The sequence below is a fragment of the Calonectris borealis genome, chromosome Z (assembly GCF_964195595.1).
Source record: "Calonectris borealis chromosome Z, bCalBor7.hap1.2, whole genome shotgun sequence".
NCBI lineage: Eukaryota > Metazoa > Chordata > Aves > Procellariiformes > Procellariidae > Calonectris > Calonectris borealis.
Genome location: NC_134352.1, coordinates 4,330,911 through 4,345,908, shown reverse-complemented (window position 1 = coordinate 4,345,908; position 14,998 = coordinate 4,330,911). Strand labels below are relative to the sequence as shown.

The 14,998-nt window shown below is 52.7% G+C and overlaps 1 long non-coding RNA gene across 1 annotated transcript in view; it reads right to left on the bottom strand.

Annotated features, from left to right (window-relative positions):
• Positions 1 to 3,117, bottom strand: part of LOC142075212 (uncharacterized) — a 54,186-nt gene extending 51,069 nt beyond the window's left edge. The window contains exons 1-3 of the long non-coding RNA XR_012670823.1: positions 2,748 to 3,117; positions 2,121 to 2,342; positions 269 to 319 (exon numbers count right to left, since the gene is read on the bottom strand). This is a non-coding gene — a long non-coding RNA (uncharacterized LOC142075212). The remainder of the gene's footprint in view (positions 1 to 268; positions 320 to 2,120; positions 2,343 to 2,747) is intronic.
• Between the last annotated feature and the right edge of the window lie 11,881 nt (positions 3,118 to 14,998).

Here is a 14,998-nt window from a genome sequence, read left to right as displayed (position 1 = left end):
TGACCGCAATTCCATTTGACAGGTAGATTATACTTCTGTTATGTTGAACGTATGGTATGCAAAGGGATATCTGACACAAATCCAAATTACCAAAGAAGAAAAGGCAGACTATCGAGAATTCAAAGTCTCGGGGAAAAAAAAAATTAAAGCCGCAAACAGTCAGTAATTACACATGGAAACACTGCGTGCTGTTAAAGAACATATATTCATATCCGTAGGTAATGCATATCGTATCGTTTGACTTTTATTAAACAAAAAAAAAAATTACCGTTTCTTGTCGTGATTGTCACTCCCTGTGGTCTGTCTGCGTTGCCTGAATCTGAAAAATAACCAGAAAAAAAGCAAAGGATCATAATTTAAACACTTTCAGTGTTTGGTTCTTGTTCATGAAATATATGTGAAGAGGTAAACCTATGTATGTTCAGCAGGCGCTGAGTACATTAACTTTTGAGATTATTAAACAAATCACTAAAACGCTTGGCTCTAGATTAAACGGGGAAATTAACTAGCCACATTTCCTGCAGATGATCCAATGTGACACAAAACAGATATGAGTAATGTACTCCGGTATCTGCAGGGTTAAATGTGGTAATCAATATTTACAGGAAATAATATGAATAATACAATAAAAAAAACCAAATTGCATCATTATTTCTGGAGAACTATGCTCAAAAATAAAAGGTTAAGAATATTATTTGGGGCTGCTGAATAGAAGTGACGAAAACTACAGAGGCAGATATAGGATTTGCATACTATCAGCTGCCAGTTACTTAATAAAGGATGGAGGCTCCACCTAGCCTTCACTTCAAAACATGCAAAACACATTAAGCCAGCGTTTCCCCGCTACATTTCCCAGCTCTTCCAGACCGCCGGTGTCCTGAAACCGGGATCACCGGGAAGGCATGCTCTCTATTTACAGCCCTGCGAGCGTGTCAGCAGTCGCGGGGGTAAATAAATACGACGTAAGCTACTCGTTTTCATTGCATCATATCGATTACATCAGCCTCAGCTAAAAAAAGCACATAATTGTTATTATTATTATTACTTCCCAGGGAGCAACCGAGCTCTTCTATTTGGCGCTGAAGCATTTTTTTCACCCGTTCCACGGATCCGGGGTGGACCGGAGTTGCGGAGGCATGCGACTTTTTCGGTGGGAGGGATGGAGGGATGCAGCGGGGCACCCTTGGACGAGTCCCCCGCACCAGTGGCACCCGGGGCCGGGGTCGGCGGCCGTGCCTCGCTTCATCGGCCCTCCCCGGGCCCCGGCGCAGTCGCCCCCTCCCTGACTCCCCCAAAGGTGAGCTCCCGAGCCGGGCAGGGCCGAGCCGGGCCGAGCCGAGCTGGCCGGGGTGGAAGAGCGGCAGGAGCATCAAGGCGTTTATCAACCACCCCCCGCGTGGAGGGGTGCGTGTTTTGACCGGGCTGCGTTTTGGATAAGCCGGGAAGTGATGGCTGCTTGCTCCAAGTGACCCACTGCCTGCGGAGGCAGCGGAGGGACTAACTGCAGCATCCCGGCCAACTGCAAGATATGCCTTCGGCTTCTCTATCTTTTCATTTTTTTCTTTCTTTTTTTTCCATTCGTCCCCCCCTTTTTTCCCCTTTTTTTCTTTTTTTTTTTCTTTCTGTTTTTTTTTTTTTTACCCGAATATGTGGAGGCCACAAGAGTTAGTTCCTATACTCCAGCTCTGTGAGTGTTGGTACTATGCCTGCACACCTTCCGAGGGCACCCAGACGTTGCTAAAAAGCTCCCTGAAAAGCCTCAGCTCCGCTTTCGCCGGCAGTTCTGCTGGATAATTAACACTTCCCGCACCAAACTACGCCCCACGACCAACAGGTTTAGCATCAGACGCACAAAATCGGCTAACCGGCGTAAGCCGCCGTGTCAAGTCATAAACCCTGGCTTGTTAATCAAATTTGCCTCGCCGGGGGTGAGTGGAAGCGGCCGGAGCCCCGCCGGGGCGATTCGCTCCGGCTTCCCGGGGAGAGGTGGCCCCAGCCCGGGCTGACACGGACCCGGGAAGCCCCGACCTGCCCGGGGCTCAGCTCCCACAATTTTGCAGGGAATTCACGATCAGTCTATCCCACACGCACCCCCCACACACACACTCCGCGATACTTACATTTATTCGTCTTTATCAGAGAAAGATTTGACCCCAGACCTAGGGGGGTGAGCTGAGCCTCCGGTGCAAACAAAGATCCCCACGGCCAAGCCCTCTCGGAGCAGAGAAAGGCCTTTCATGTCTTCAGAAATTCACGTCTTTCCCCTCGCCATCGCTATTTAAAAGTGCCGCTTAGCTCCACGGTGTCATTCTTGCGCGAACAGCTCTAAAAGAGTTAGAAATCTTCCATCCAGGAAAACGGGAGAGAAACGCAGAAAGTTGGCTTGGTTTGGCTTCCCTCCCTTCCCCCCCACTCCCCCCCTTTTTCCATATTGCTTCCTGCGCCTCGGAGTAGAAAGTGAAGTGTTGTATGTGAGGCTCTGCAAGTTTTTTGGGGGGGTTGGCCAAGGTCTAGTCCAGCCCTCTCTGCTGAGGAGGACGTGCTCTGAAATTCAACCAATTTCCCCAACGCTTTTGTTGCTGATGAACTGAAGCCCTATTGTTCATCCATTGCCACGGTCTTTTTCGGTTCCTACTATACGTTATGCGTTGCCAGAGATAATGAATTTGCACCAAAACCTCTCACAGTCCCATTCTGACAGACGGAACAAATTAGAAATGTCTAGTCTAAAGAAGAGCAATGGCTACCTTTTCCTAGAGAAGAAGGAAAGCGCACGTCTTTGGAAACTTAAAAAAAAAAATGCAGCAAAAGGTCGAGTTTTCTAAGGTGTTTTCCTCCAGCTAACTTCTGAAGAACAGTTTCTTCCGAGTCTTGTTTTTGGGAGGCACTGCCATTTTGTGCAACTTTTGTCCAAACCAACCAGCCGGCCAACAGCAGGAAAAAAAGAAGGAAAAAAAAAAATTAGAAACAAATCATGGTGCTAACAAAAAAGACTCTTTTCCCATCCCTGCTGACATGCAAACTTGCAGCGTGACCTCTCGTCGCTGAAAGGAGGGTGTCCTAAAGCGCTGCCCGTTCCTTCTTTCCCTTCTCATCCATCGCTCCGGGTTTGGAAACAGCGTGGAAACGCCCGTCAAAGCCCGGGCTGGGTTTTAGGGAGGCGGGCGGGGAGCGGGGGGGCGGGCTGGGAGAAGTTTGGGTGTGCACCGGAGCGGGAGGTGTGCGGGGAGGGAGGAAGGGAGGAGGGATGGAGGGAGGGAGGTGGTACACGGCGAGGGGGCGGCAGGACGGCTCTCCCCTTGCCCCTGCCCGGGGTGGGGGGGGGATGTCGTGCTGGCCGCCCACTCTGGGGCGGCTTTCCACGAAGCCCCGGCCCCGCGTGGGCATGTGTCAAGGACTGTGGGTATGTGCGGGGGGAGTGGGGGGGGGGACTGTGGGGGGTAGGGGCGGGCGGGGGGAGGGGCGACGCTCAAAAATGAATATATATATACATGTTACACCAGCGCACATATGTATATGTATCTATATACATGTGTACGGTGCCAGACGGGTGTCCCGCCCGGAGCGCTGCTGGAGAGAGCGGGGAGGCGCTCCGCCGTCCCCGGGCGCAGATTTCCGCGGGGACAGCAGGGACAGCGGGGACAGCCCGCCGCAGGCCCGGCACCCCGGCATCCCCTGCCGGCACGGCCCCCGGGGACCCGGCGGACAAAGAGAGCTCTGTGAGGAGCGAAACGCAATCCCGGAGCGAACCCGGGAGATTCAGCAGGAGCCCCTGGCTGCACAAAAAAAAAAACTCAAAAAAAAACCTCAAAAACGCAAACTAAACCTGCTGAGAGGATTTATAAAAGTCCGCACCGCTCTCCCGGCCAGAAATACACTTGCGTTTCCACTCCCCGGCGTGGGCATTTAAGTTTAGTGGAGATGCTTCAATGGAGAGGCAGTGCGTGAGGATGCGGGTGTGTGCGGGTGTGCAGAGGGTTTGCTTTAGGAGCGACCGTGCCAAGGTCCAGAGAGATGCTCTGGAACATCTCACAGCAGGCTAACAAGTAAATAAATGATCACGCCAGGAGAAAAAGGAGAGAAACTCGAGTTCCTGGCTTCCAAGCCGCCGGTGGCATTTCACCCTGCCGCCTCGCCGGCAGAAATTCCCGTGGCGCTGAAAGTTCTCCAAACATCATTATACACCGCGGCGTGTCCAAAGGGAGAGGGGGGAGAGAAAGAGGAGCCCAAACCGCTCTCGTCCATCCTCCGCTACCCTCTTGTACCGGTGACTTTCCGCCTCCATACACCGAGTCCCCGCTCCTCTGCCCGCCTGCCTCCCCTCCCTCGCCCCGGCCGGCGGCACTGAGCCCCATAACGCCGGTACTCCGCTGGCTCAACACGCCTGCATCATGCAATGTTTTGGGGAGGAAGGAGAAGGTTTGTTTATTTTTTTTTTTTTTTTTTAATTACCCGGAGTTTTCTATTTCCCGCTCGCCGCCTGATGAAAAGAAGCAGCAAATAACGTCGCATTAAAAAAAAGAAAAAAAAAAGAAAAAAGGCAGGACGGGCTCGGCGGTGTTCCGGGGAGGTGGGCTTTGTTTTGGGGCCGCGCGGGGGGGGGGGGGCGGGCTGCTGCTGCTGCTGCTGCCAGTGCTCATTGCATCGCGCAGGGGCGCGGAGCGGCGCGGCAAAGCGCGGCCAGGCAGCCTGCGCCACCGTGGACGGTGCCTGCCGGCTGCCTCCCCACCGCCACCTCTTCCCCGGGCCGGCTCGGCGCGGAACGGCGCGGAACGGCGCGTAGCGTCTCCGCGACTGCGCCCCCCGCCCCGCGTCCCCCATCCCTGCTTCACGTTCAAGGTTTAGCGGCGAGGTCACGTCCATTGACGTCAGCTCGAGGCATACTGTACGTCCGGCTACATTTACATACATCAAGGAAATTAGGGCAATTTAAAAAAAAATTTAAAAAAAGAATACGCAAATCCCGCTGCTCGGAGAAGAAACCGCGGATTCCCGGAGCGATCGCCCCTATTGCGGAAGATCCTAATTAACGGAACAAAAATATCGGGCCTGCCCTCTCCTTCCAAACATCATCATCATCATCGTCAACAAAACAACATCCCCGAAATGAGCGATGCGGGCCGGGCTGCGGCGCGAAGAAGAGCCCGGCGGGGAGCGGGTAGTGCACGGTACTGCGCCATTCTCCTCTCCTCCTCCTCCTCCTGCGGCTCCTGTTGGCTCCAGCGTGTCTTATTTTTAATACTGATGCATATGTAAAGGTATATTTGCATTTTTTAAAATTTACTGAAAGTTACAGGCTATCGTTTTCCCTTTGGTCTCCCCTGTCTGTTTTCTTTTTCTAAATACCCTCCCCCTTTCCCTTCTTTTCTATTCCCCCGTTTTTTGGCAAGACTCTGCCGTGTGTGGGTCTTCACATTCCGTTTCCTCCATGCTTCTGTTTTGTGTGCATACAAAATACGCACAGTGCTAATATTACAAATCAAGGTGCACAAGATGCTTACTAGGTCGTAAGAGGAGAGGAGGATCGCGTTGTGCTGCTCCGTTATCATACCGCTAGCTCGAAACTGGAAGTTTGATCGCCTAATTAACTTAGTATTAGAAAAAAAAAAAAAAACCCAACATTTAAAGGTATATGGCGATATAGATAGTGTGTGTAAAATGTGTAATGGGGACTGTTTCAAAGGATTTATAATATTTCATTGGTGTATCACGGCCGATAAGCGGATTTATCTCTGCGTTGGTTTCAGGAGCCTTTTATTTCAAAATCTTCTCTTAAAATGTGTAGACCCAGGTAGGGAGAGCTTTCTCCGAGGAAGACATTTTGTGTGTTCTCTCCTAAGTGCTACGTTATTAAATATGTTACATCTCATTTTAATGGGTGTGGCTTTAAACCCACTACCTAATTCTTTACAGAAAAAGCATTTGTAGAGGTTATTTTAAAATATTGCCAATAGCATTACATTTGCTTTATCCGAAAACCCACAGGCCGTGAATTACATTACAAACAGTGTTAGCACACTTCGGTTTACCTTAATGGGAAATTCTTACAAGAAAGAAGAGTAGTTTAAATCTGATTAAAACCAGAAGATTACTCTCTTTTTGTAGCCCTGGCATGTTATGTTTTTAAACGAGTAACGTTATTCCATAAAAAAACAACACCTGTCCACACACACATTTTTTCTTTCTTTTTTTAAAAAAAAAAAGTCCAAGTGCATGTATAGATAATTAGTTACACTATGAATGACTTACCTGCATGAACGTATAGGGCAAAAGTTAGCCCTCCCCAAAGACTGTCATGCATGTTTGTTTTTTTTTTTAAATAAAGAGCAGAGTGTCATGCTCGGTCAGTATTGCTCAGTGCCTGTTTCACCACATGTATACTTTAATTCTTTGGCGTTTCTTACGGTATTTCCAGCACTACCTCTCGCCCCAGTTTCACAAGCTCTACACTGGTATGTCACCCAGTAAAAAGCGGTCGGATGGCTACACGTAAAACATTAAAAAAAAACAGAAATGACACTCCAAAGCGGCAACCGACACCATCACCCGTTAGGTTAGCTCTTACCTTACCACATATAGCAACAATTCATTAGGAAAGTACCATTTCTACACATTTTTACCCAGGGCGGGTGCGGGGGACTTCCCGGCCCGCGGACGCAACCTCCCTCCCCCGCTTTTAATTAGCGCACGTGCAGCTCCCGCTCCCCTGCGGACCCGCATTAGCATATGCAAAATGCGGAGGTGAGCGCGTACGCCTGTCTGTCCGTTTGTCCGTCCCCGCAACGCATCCGCGCTCCCCCCGCCCCCCCCTCCCCCCGCTTGCTTACCCCGCGCCTCGCCGCCGCCCCGACGGGACGGGGAGGGCCGCCGCCGCCCCCGGAGCACCCTGCCGGCCGGGATGCCGGGGGTCCGAGCCGCAGCATCCCCCCCAGCTCCCCCCGCGTTACCATACGGCGGCCCCGCGAATCGCGGCGGCGGGGTTTGAATGAGCCCCCCCCGGAAGGGGGAGGGGAGGGGGGCGGCAGCGCGCCCTTCCCCTGCCCTGCCTGCGCTGCTGCCTGTGCCCTCCGTGCCCCCCCGTCACTGCCCACTCGAACGCAAACTCGACGGGTGGAATAGGAACAATAAATACCGCCCCCCACCCCCCACCGCCCCGCCCGCACACGCGTTACCTAATATCGGCCTTTTACAGACAAAAATACGGGCGCATATATTCCACCGCTCCCGAGGTGTTCGAAATGCCACCGAAGTTGGCGATTTCACCGATTTGGGCCAAGGACAGATAAATAAGTGAATGAATACATAAAAGCACCAATAATGCTCAGATTTGGGCTGATGCTACAGCCACGGAGATGAGACAGGGCGACGGGTTGAAGATAAATAAGTGCATGAAACAGATCCCCTCCCTCGTCTTCTTATTTTTTTCCCCCCACTCTCGTCTTGTTTTCCTCCCCCCCAACGCTTTAGGCACCTAGACTCCGCTAAACCGAGTATTCAGCATTTTTCACTTAGATTTCCTCCCTCGCCTCTGCAGCCCTCTCCATCTGTCTTCTTATCAAACCGTAAATAATCAGAAATGCACCGATATGGTCTGCACGTGAACATACATGTTTTGGCATTATTTACGGATTATTTTAGAGGAGTTGAGATGCAGGTATAGAGGAACGTGTTGTGGGGTGTTTTTTTTTTTTTCCCCTGCAAGATTTAAATACTGAAACGAAAAGATGTAGAATGGCAAACATATAATAGTAGGTGGAGTAACCGAAATTTGGCATGAGAGAAATAATTTTTCGTTTTTCAGTAAGGAAAAAAGCTGAATTTAGAGTTTTCTGCATACACACACACAAACAAAAAATAATCTTAATTTTAATTCCTTACACAAAAGCTCCCGGTGCGGATACACCCTCACGGTACACCTCCTTCGGAAATAATAAAGAAAGCCCCAAAGCCATACCCCTTCTCTCTGGTTAGAAACATCTGCCCTGATTAGAGGTAGAAACCCAGAGGAGCGGCAGGAGAAGAGGGGGCGAGAACCGCAATACTTTCACCCAGACTTCAAATAATGGTAAACGGTGAGATTTCCGGGCAGTGACGTAGAGAAAACTCTTTGTTAGGGGCGTTTTAACGAGCATGCAGAACGCCAACTTCAGCACCAGCCCGGGATGAGCGGCCACAGCAGCTGCCTTTCCACGCACGCCGGGTTTTTGGCTTCCAGCAGAAAGGGGAATGAGTCCGATTTTCGCCATGGCTTTTCCGCTCTTCTGTTTTTATACGATGGCACAAACCAGCCCGTTAATAAAGACGAGGTTTGACATGCACGGTTATTTCGCTGTTTTCCATAATTACGGCCTCACGGAGAGGAGCAACTCTGCTTTTTTTTTTAAATTTCCGTCTGGAGCCGCGGGGTTCATTTCCCCCCCTTGGCACCCCCTCGGCTCCTGAGCAGGGGGACGAGGGGGTCAGGACGCGGAGGGGGGGACACCCGCTCCTCGGTGGGGCCCTTCCCACCCCCGGTGCCCCCCGGCCCGGCCCGGCGGGGGGACAGCGACACCTGCCGGGGCCGCGGGCAGGAGCGGGCAGGAGCGGGCAGGAACAGGCAGGAGAGGGCAGGAGCGGGCAGGAGCGGGCAGGAGAGGGCAGGTGAGGGCAGGAGCGGGCAGGTGAGGGCAGGTGAGGGCAGGTGAGGGCAGGAGAGGGCAGGAGCGGGCAGGTACAGGCAGGAGAGGGCAGGAGAGGGCAGGAGAGGGCAGGAGAGGGCAGGAGGGGGCAGGAGCGGGCAGGTACAGGCAGGAGAGGGCAGGAGAGGGCAGGAGCAGGCAGGAGAGGGCAGGAGCGGGCAGGAGAGGTCAGGAGAGGGCAGGAGAGGACAGGTATAGGCAGGAGCGGGCAGGAGCAGGCAGGTACAGGCAGGAGCGGGCAGGATTGGGCAGGTACAGGCAGGAGCAGGCAGGTACGGGCAGGAGCGGGAAGGAGAGGGCAGGAGGAGGCAGGAAGAGTCAGGAGGAGTCAGGAATGGGCAGGAGGAGGCAGGAAGAGTCAGGAGGCGTCAGGAATGGGCAGGAGGAGGCAGGAAGAGTCAGGAGGCGTCAGGAATGGGCAGGAGGAGGTAGGAGCGGACAAGAGGAGTCAGGAGGAGTCAGGAGCGAGCAGGAGGAGGCAGGAGCAGGCAGGAGGAGACAGAAGGAGGCCGGAGCGGACAGGAGGAGTCAGGAACGGGCAGGAGTGGGCAGGAGCGGGCAGGATCCCGCTGATGATCCTGATCAGGATCCACTGATTTGCCACTTTCGAACAAGAAGAAATAAAGTCCTGCGGGTGCAGAAGAAATATCCTCCGAAAGAGCCGGGTGATTCTTTTCTCCTACCCCTCGCCGCCGCATCTGGGCTCTGCTCCACCAAAAAAAATTTAAAATAACAATAAAAAATAGACCTAGCAGGAATAACGATGAACGGCTGCGTGCGGACCCACGGGTGACGGACAGCACCCCCGGATCCCCGTCCCGCCTGCTCCCCTCGCCGGGAAGGGGGAATAGTCGCCCCCCTCCTCCCCCCCCGCTTCGCTGTTAATTGCCGGCGTCAAAATATGATCTCGCTCTGTGGCTGCCCATTTGAAGAAAAGTGGGGCTTGCGAACCACGGGGTGAGGGGGCGGCTGCAATATCCCGTGGAACGGTAATATTTCAATATTCGTCCCGGCAGAATGTCCCCATTCTTTATTTAATCTGTACCGGTGCTGCGTGGAAAGACCTTTTTTTCGGAAGCACTTGCTACCTGATTCTCCGATTCACCCTTCCTCTTTTTAATAAAAATAACGAAAATGAAAGGTTTGACGTTACCGAAAGGCAGTTTTTACGAGAAAGAATGACGGTGAGGAGCTCTGATAGCGGTGGGCTGTCAGGAGGAAGACGCACTCCCAAGAAGTTGGAAGTTACGTTTGATTGGATTAACCGCCACTTCTTTTTTTCTTTTTTTTTTTTTTTTTGTTATTTTGGTAGTTCATTAGCCGAGCTTCCGCCAAGTCGGTGTGCTTCGATAATTGTTTTCCCAGATCTCCTTCTAGGAATTTTGGATGTCTCATCTCTCACCAGGCTGCAGGCGGAGAAAAGAATCACCCCGCTCTTTCGGAGGATATTTCTTCTGCACCCGCAGGACTTTATTTCTTCTTGTCCGAAAAAAAAATCCCAACGTGCTGGGCTTTTACAGCGAGGAAAGGCTGTGGTCGCACGAACATGAAGTATTTATATTAAAGGGTTGCGTGGCTGGTATACGCGGTGGCAAAAGCACGCGTGGCGTGGGTGTCCCTCGCGGGTTTTAGCTGCAGGCGCGGGGCCTCACTCCAGGGGTGCGCACCGAGGCAAACAAACTAAACCTGGCTGAATCTTCCAGGTCGTAAAACCCGAGTATAAATTATTCCCTTCCCCCCCCCCCCGCTCCCCGCAATGGCACCACAAGCCCGAGGCGTCCTTCTCAGCAAAGGTATCTCTGCTGAAGGACCTCATGGGTTATCCGAGCACTGGTCTCACTCGGGGCGGTGGAAAAACAGGGATTAAAAGCAAGGACAAAACCCCGAGGGGCTGCAGAGGTCCCTCGGTGCCGGCTGCCCGCTCCCGGTCCAGCGCCGGGGAGCGGGGGCGGTGGCGGCGTTTGTCCGTCTGTCCCTCTGGGGAGGGTGTTGTCCTTTTGTCATGGTGACTCCCGGAACCACCGACAGTAAAATAACAGCCACGGATCTCACTCGTTTTGCCCTGGACATGCCGCCGTCGTCCCCACCCCCCCCTCCCGCCCGTCGCACCGGGCCGAGCTGGCGGCACCGCATCTCCCCACGGACGGACGGACGGACGGCGCTGCTGGGGCCGGTTCCCACGCTCCCTGAGCACTCCCCTGAGCCGGACCACAGCACCCTCATTAAAACCTTGCCGTTTTGATGGGAGCGATGCGCATGCCTGTTGACAAAAAGTTTGCTCTCCCAGCGCATCCTCCGGTATCAGGGCAGCGCGTGCCGGGCAGACCCCCCCTCGGGGCACCGGCCAGGGTCCCTTACCCTGAAAGCCCCCTGTTTTCTTCCCCAGCTTTTCAGTAACAATGAAGGAATCAAGAAACGGAGCTAAGGGCGAACAGACCGTTCAGACGCGACTGAACCGGGAGTTGCAAACCCGGCTCGGTGCCCCGGCACGGGCTGGCGGGGGGAGTGCGGTTTGCAGCCGACAGACAGACTCGTACAGAGGGGTGGAAGGGCGGTCACCCCACCTCCACCTACCCTGGCAGGTCCGCCCTTCTTTCACACCCCCAAAAGGATGCTCGGCGGGCGCGGAAAGACCCGTACCCAAGGCTGTAAAGCCTTGTCCCCCTCGCAGGGGCTGCGCTGTGCCCATCCTCACCACAGACCCTCACACCCCGAGCAACCACCGGGACGCGCCCTTCCACCTCGCCCCGACCCCATTTATTTTGATTTCTTCCCGGAGGGCACTCGTCCGGCCTCTCCCCCCTCCCTACCCCCCCATGCCGGTGCGGTGCGATGCTCAGGATGCGAGCAGCGCGGTGCGGGTGCCCCACGGACCCCCCGCGCGTGTGGGTGTTTAACGAGCCCATAGGTGAGCCCCCATCAGGTGATCAGGCTTGTAACCCAATAGTTTCTCTTCGTCTAAATAAGAGTTTTTTTCACCCACGGTAAGAAATTGGGGGGCGAGGGGGTGTTCAGGAGAAAAGGGCGCAGCAGAGGAGTTGCGGGGGTAAGTTGTGGGGCAGCACCCGTGGATGCCCCCCCTCCCCCCAAGTTCGTCCCGCCACCGTCTGGAGTTGCTGTCCTCCCGCCCCCCCAAATCCCGCTCGGCCCGGACCTCAACTTTCCCCCCGTGTTTTCAGGTGGAAGTCGCCGAGGGGACGGGGCGCAGGGGGCGGGGGGGGGGGGGGTGTGTGCCCCGCCTCGTCCCCAGCCCCGGACACGCTTCCCGCAGCCGGGCCATACCGAACCCCCCTCCCCGTCCGGGGGGAGCCCCCCGCCCAGGTACTCACCGCGCTCCCTCCGCTCGCAGCTCTCAGGGAGCCAGGGAGAGGCTTCTCCATGCCCAGCCCTGCTCGCCCGGAGGGAGGGAGGGGGCGATAGAGGGAGGGAGGGAGGGAGGGAGGGGGGGCATCCACGGGTGCTGCCCCACACCGGGCTGCGACGTGGCTCCCCTCCTCCCCTTCGCCCCGGCATTTCCCACCCACTCACCCCCCGCCCCAAATCAGACAGCCGCGGGGGACGGGGACATCTCTTTCAGGATGGCCCCTCCTACGGCCCCCCCTAGCCCCGGGTCCCAGGGGGGACTCGGATTTGGAGCCAAAAGAGAGACAAGGGTTTCGGGGGCTGCCCGCCCGGACGCGGGCCCCACGCCGCGAGTGGGGCTGCCGCCGGGGCTCCGGTGGGCTGACAGCTGGGGCGGGCATCGCCCCCCCCTCCTTCCTCTTGTTGCCGTGATTAATATTCCTACTGATACTAATAATTAATTAGAAAGGGCTCTGCAAACGGAGGCCGGGGCTGGCTGGGGCAGAGGACGCCGGGGAAGGGTCTTCGGGGGAAGGTGGGCTCCGCCGGCGGGCAGCCCCCCGCGGAGGGCCATGGACCCGGGCAAAGGCATCGCTGCTGCAACGCCGCCGGTTCCCGGGCAAATGCAGTAAGACAGGCACTCGCGGTTAATTACATGGGAGGCTTGATGAGCTGCAGCTCCCTCCCTCGTTACAGGGGCAGGCTGGCAGCACACCGAGGGGCTGGGGCTGGCGGGGGGCTCGCCCGGGACCCCCTGGAAACTTTCCCTGCTGCAGACCTACTCATTGCCCCTCTGAGTCCTTGGCTGCAGATTTCTTTGGCTATTTTCTCCGACAGGTTCATCGAAAACATGTTTGCATTGATACCCGCCGGGGACGATGCAGCACTGGGATCAAATCCCCCCATTTATGATCCCGACATCTACCACGATTTGCTAGCGATTTGCACGACAGAAGTTGCATCATTCCAAGCTTTCTTCCCGCAAATGACAGCAAAATATGCTTTGCGACACAGCTAATCGGAGCGGAGTACAGTAGATCAGCAAGGCTGTGGTTTCTGTAGGGTTATGCAAGTTTCGTGTTTACACAGAAAACGGCAAACACTAATATTTGCCAACGCGTTTTTGGGATGTTTATACCATATAATAATGTAATGAGAGATTGTATTAAGGATATCGAAATAAAATTAATAAGTAAGAATTACATTACTTTTAAAAACAGATTGCACTAAAATAAAATCAAATCTCTGATGCTTTAGCACAAGCAAAAAAAAAGTATTGTAAGCATCCTATATTATGTTCAAAATTTCGGATCGATTTTGGTGTTATATAAAATGATTGATATAATAAATACAAACAGCTAAGTCAGACTAAATAGAGAGTTACTATTATTTAAACTATCAAAATAAAACCAATCGAATAATGTTGTTCATTCTAACGAGCGCTGAAACGTTTTCCTTTCAATGTACTTATTTTCAAAACAGAAACTAAAACATATTAGAACTGACCTCCTTTCATGTTAGAAGGGTTGACATTAGAACAACAACAGCATATTCTTGCTGTAACGTGCCACTGCCTGAAGCACGTAAAAATGAACAGGCAAGCTCCTAAATTTGCAATTTTTTCCCCCTTGCCCTGCCTATAACCACTGCTATTGATTACATGTACTCACTTTCTCGTGCGGACCATCGGTTCTCTGGTGTCTGCGTCTTCCCGAACGCACTCACACTCAGGTTTATTCTTCTTCAGGGCAGTTATTACATACACTGGCAATGCCAGCGTACTTTTTCTTTCTTTTTTTCTTTTGTTTTTCTTTTTTTTTGTGTGTGTGGTTTTTTTTTTTTTTTTTTTTGGAGTAGGGATACATGAAAATTATTTTCAACTTCAGAAACCAGCTAAGGTCTTTCTGGGCAGGTCAGCTCCAGTGATGTTAGGCATCAGTTGCTGCCGAGCCCTAAGAATTCAAGCGGGAAAAAAAGTGGATTATTAAGCACGGAATAATCACCAGATTAGTTCCTAAGCCATTGAAATCGGTGCAATTGATTTTAAAGGGGCAGAATTTGGCCCAGTTGTTCAAGTTACAAGGGTATGTGGCTATTCGTTTTAAAATGTAGCTCTCAAACTCATCTCTTCTTAATATTACATATGTGTATACATATGGCAGGTAAAGGCGAGATATCCAGCTTTTTCAAAGGAATTTAAGGCGGGGGGTAGGAATCTGCTGAAGTTAAAACTGTTTACTCCCAAATTTATTAGATTGTTCCAGTAGTGCAGTTGTACGGAACATCATCATCAGAAGAAAAAGTCTTGCCAAGAGGTTGACGCCATACAAATGGGGATAAAACATTTAAAATCCTGCTTAATTATTCTGGCCAAGTGAAACGCTTTAACTCTATTTCCGTCTTTCCTCTAATGATTTTCTCTCCCCAAAACTCTCCTCGCGAATAGTTCAGCTGCATTTCTGAGCAAAAAGCAGGCCACTCTGCAACCCGCCCGTCCGGACAGTGGGAGCCGGAGTCGGGGTGCTCGGTCGGTCCGTGGCGCACTCCGAAGGGAATTCGGCTTAAAACCGGATACATTTCGTCCTCCTTTTCACTAGACGAAATCGCTTCAAGTACATCATAAGTATCAGATGTATTATTTTTGCCTCAGTTATTTGAATAACTTAAGGCAGACTCCAGTCCTGCAGCGGGGACTCAAGCAGAAATCTCATTAGGCGAGGGGACACTTTTTCTGGGGAAAACCTGAGTACGTTCTCAAAAACGGGGAGAGAAAGTTTGCTGTGTTCTTTGGAAGCCGATTTTTTTGAAGTCGGAGTGGAGTGTTATTATAAAAACCTGGTTTAATAATAAAACGAGAAGTTCTGGACATGCCTTGGCTGTGCACGTTTGACTTGAACTCTGCAAAACCGGGTAAGATCCTGTTCCCTCTGCAGTCAAATTACAAGATGCTGCCGGGTTCCGCCACAGCAAGAACTGCT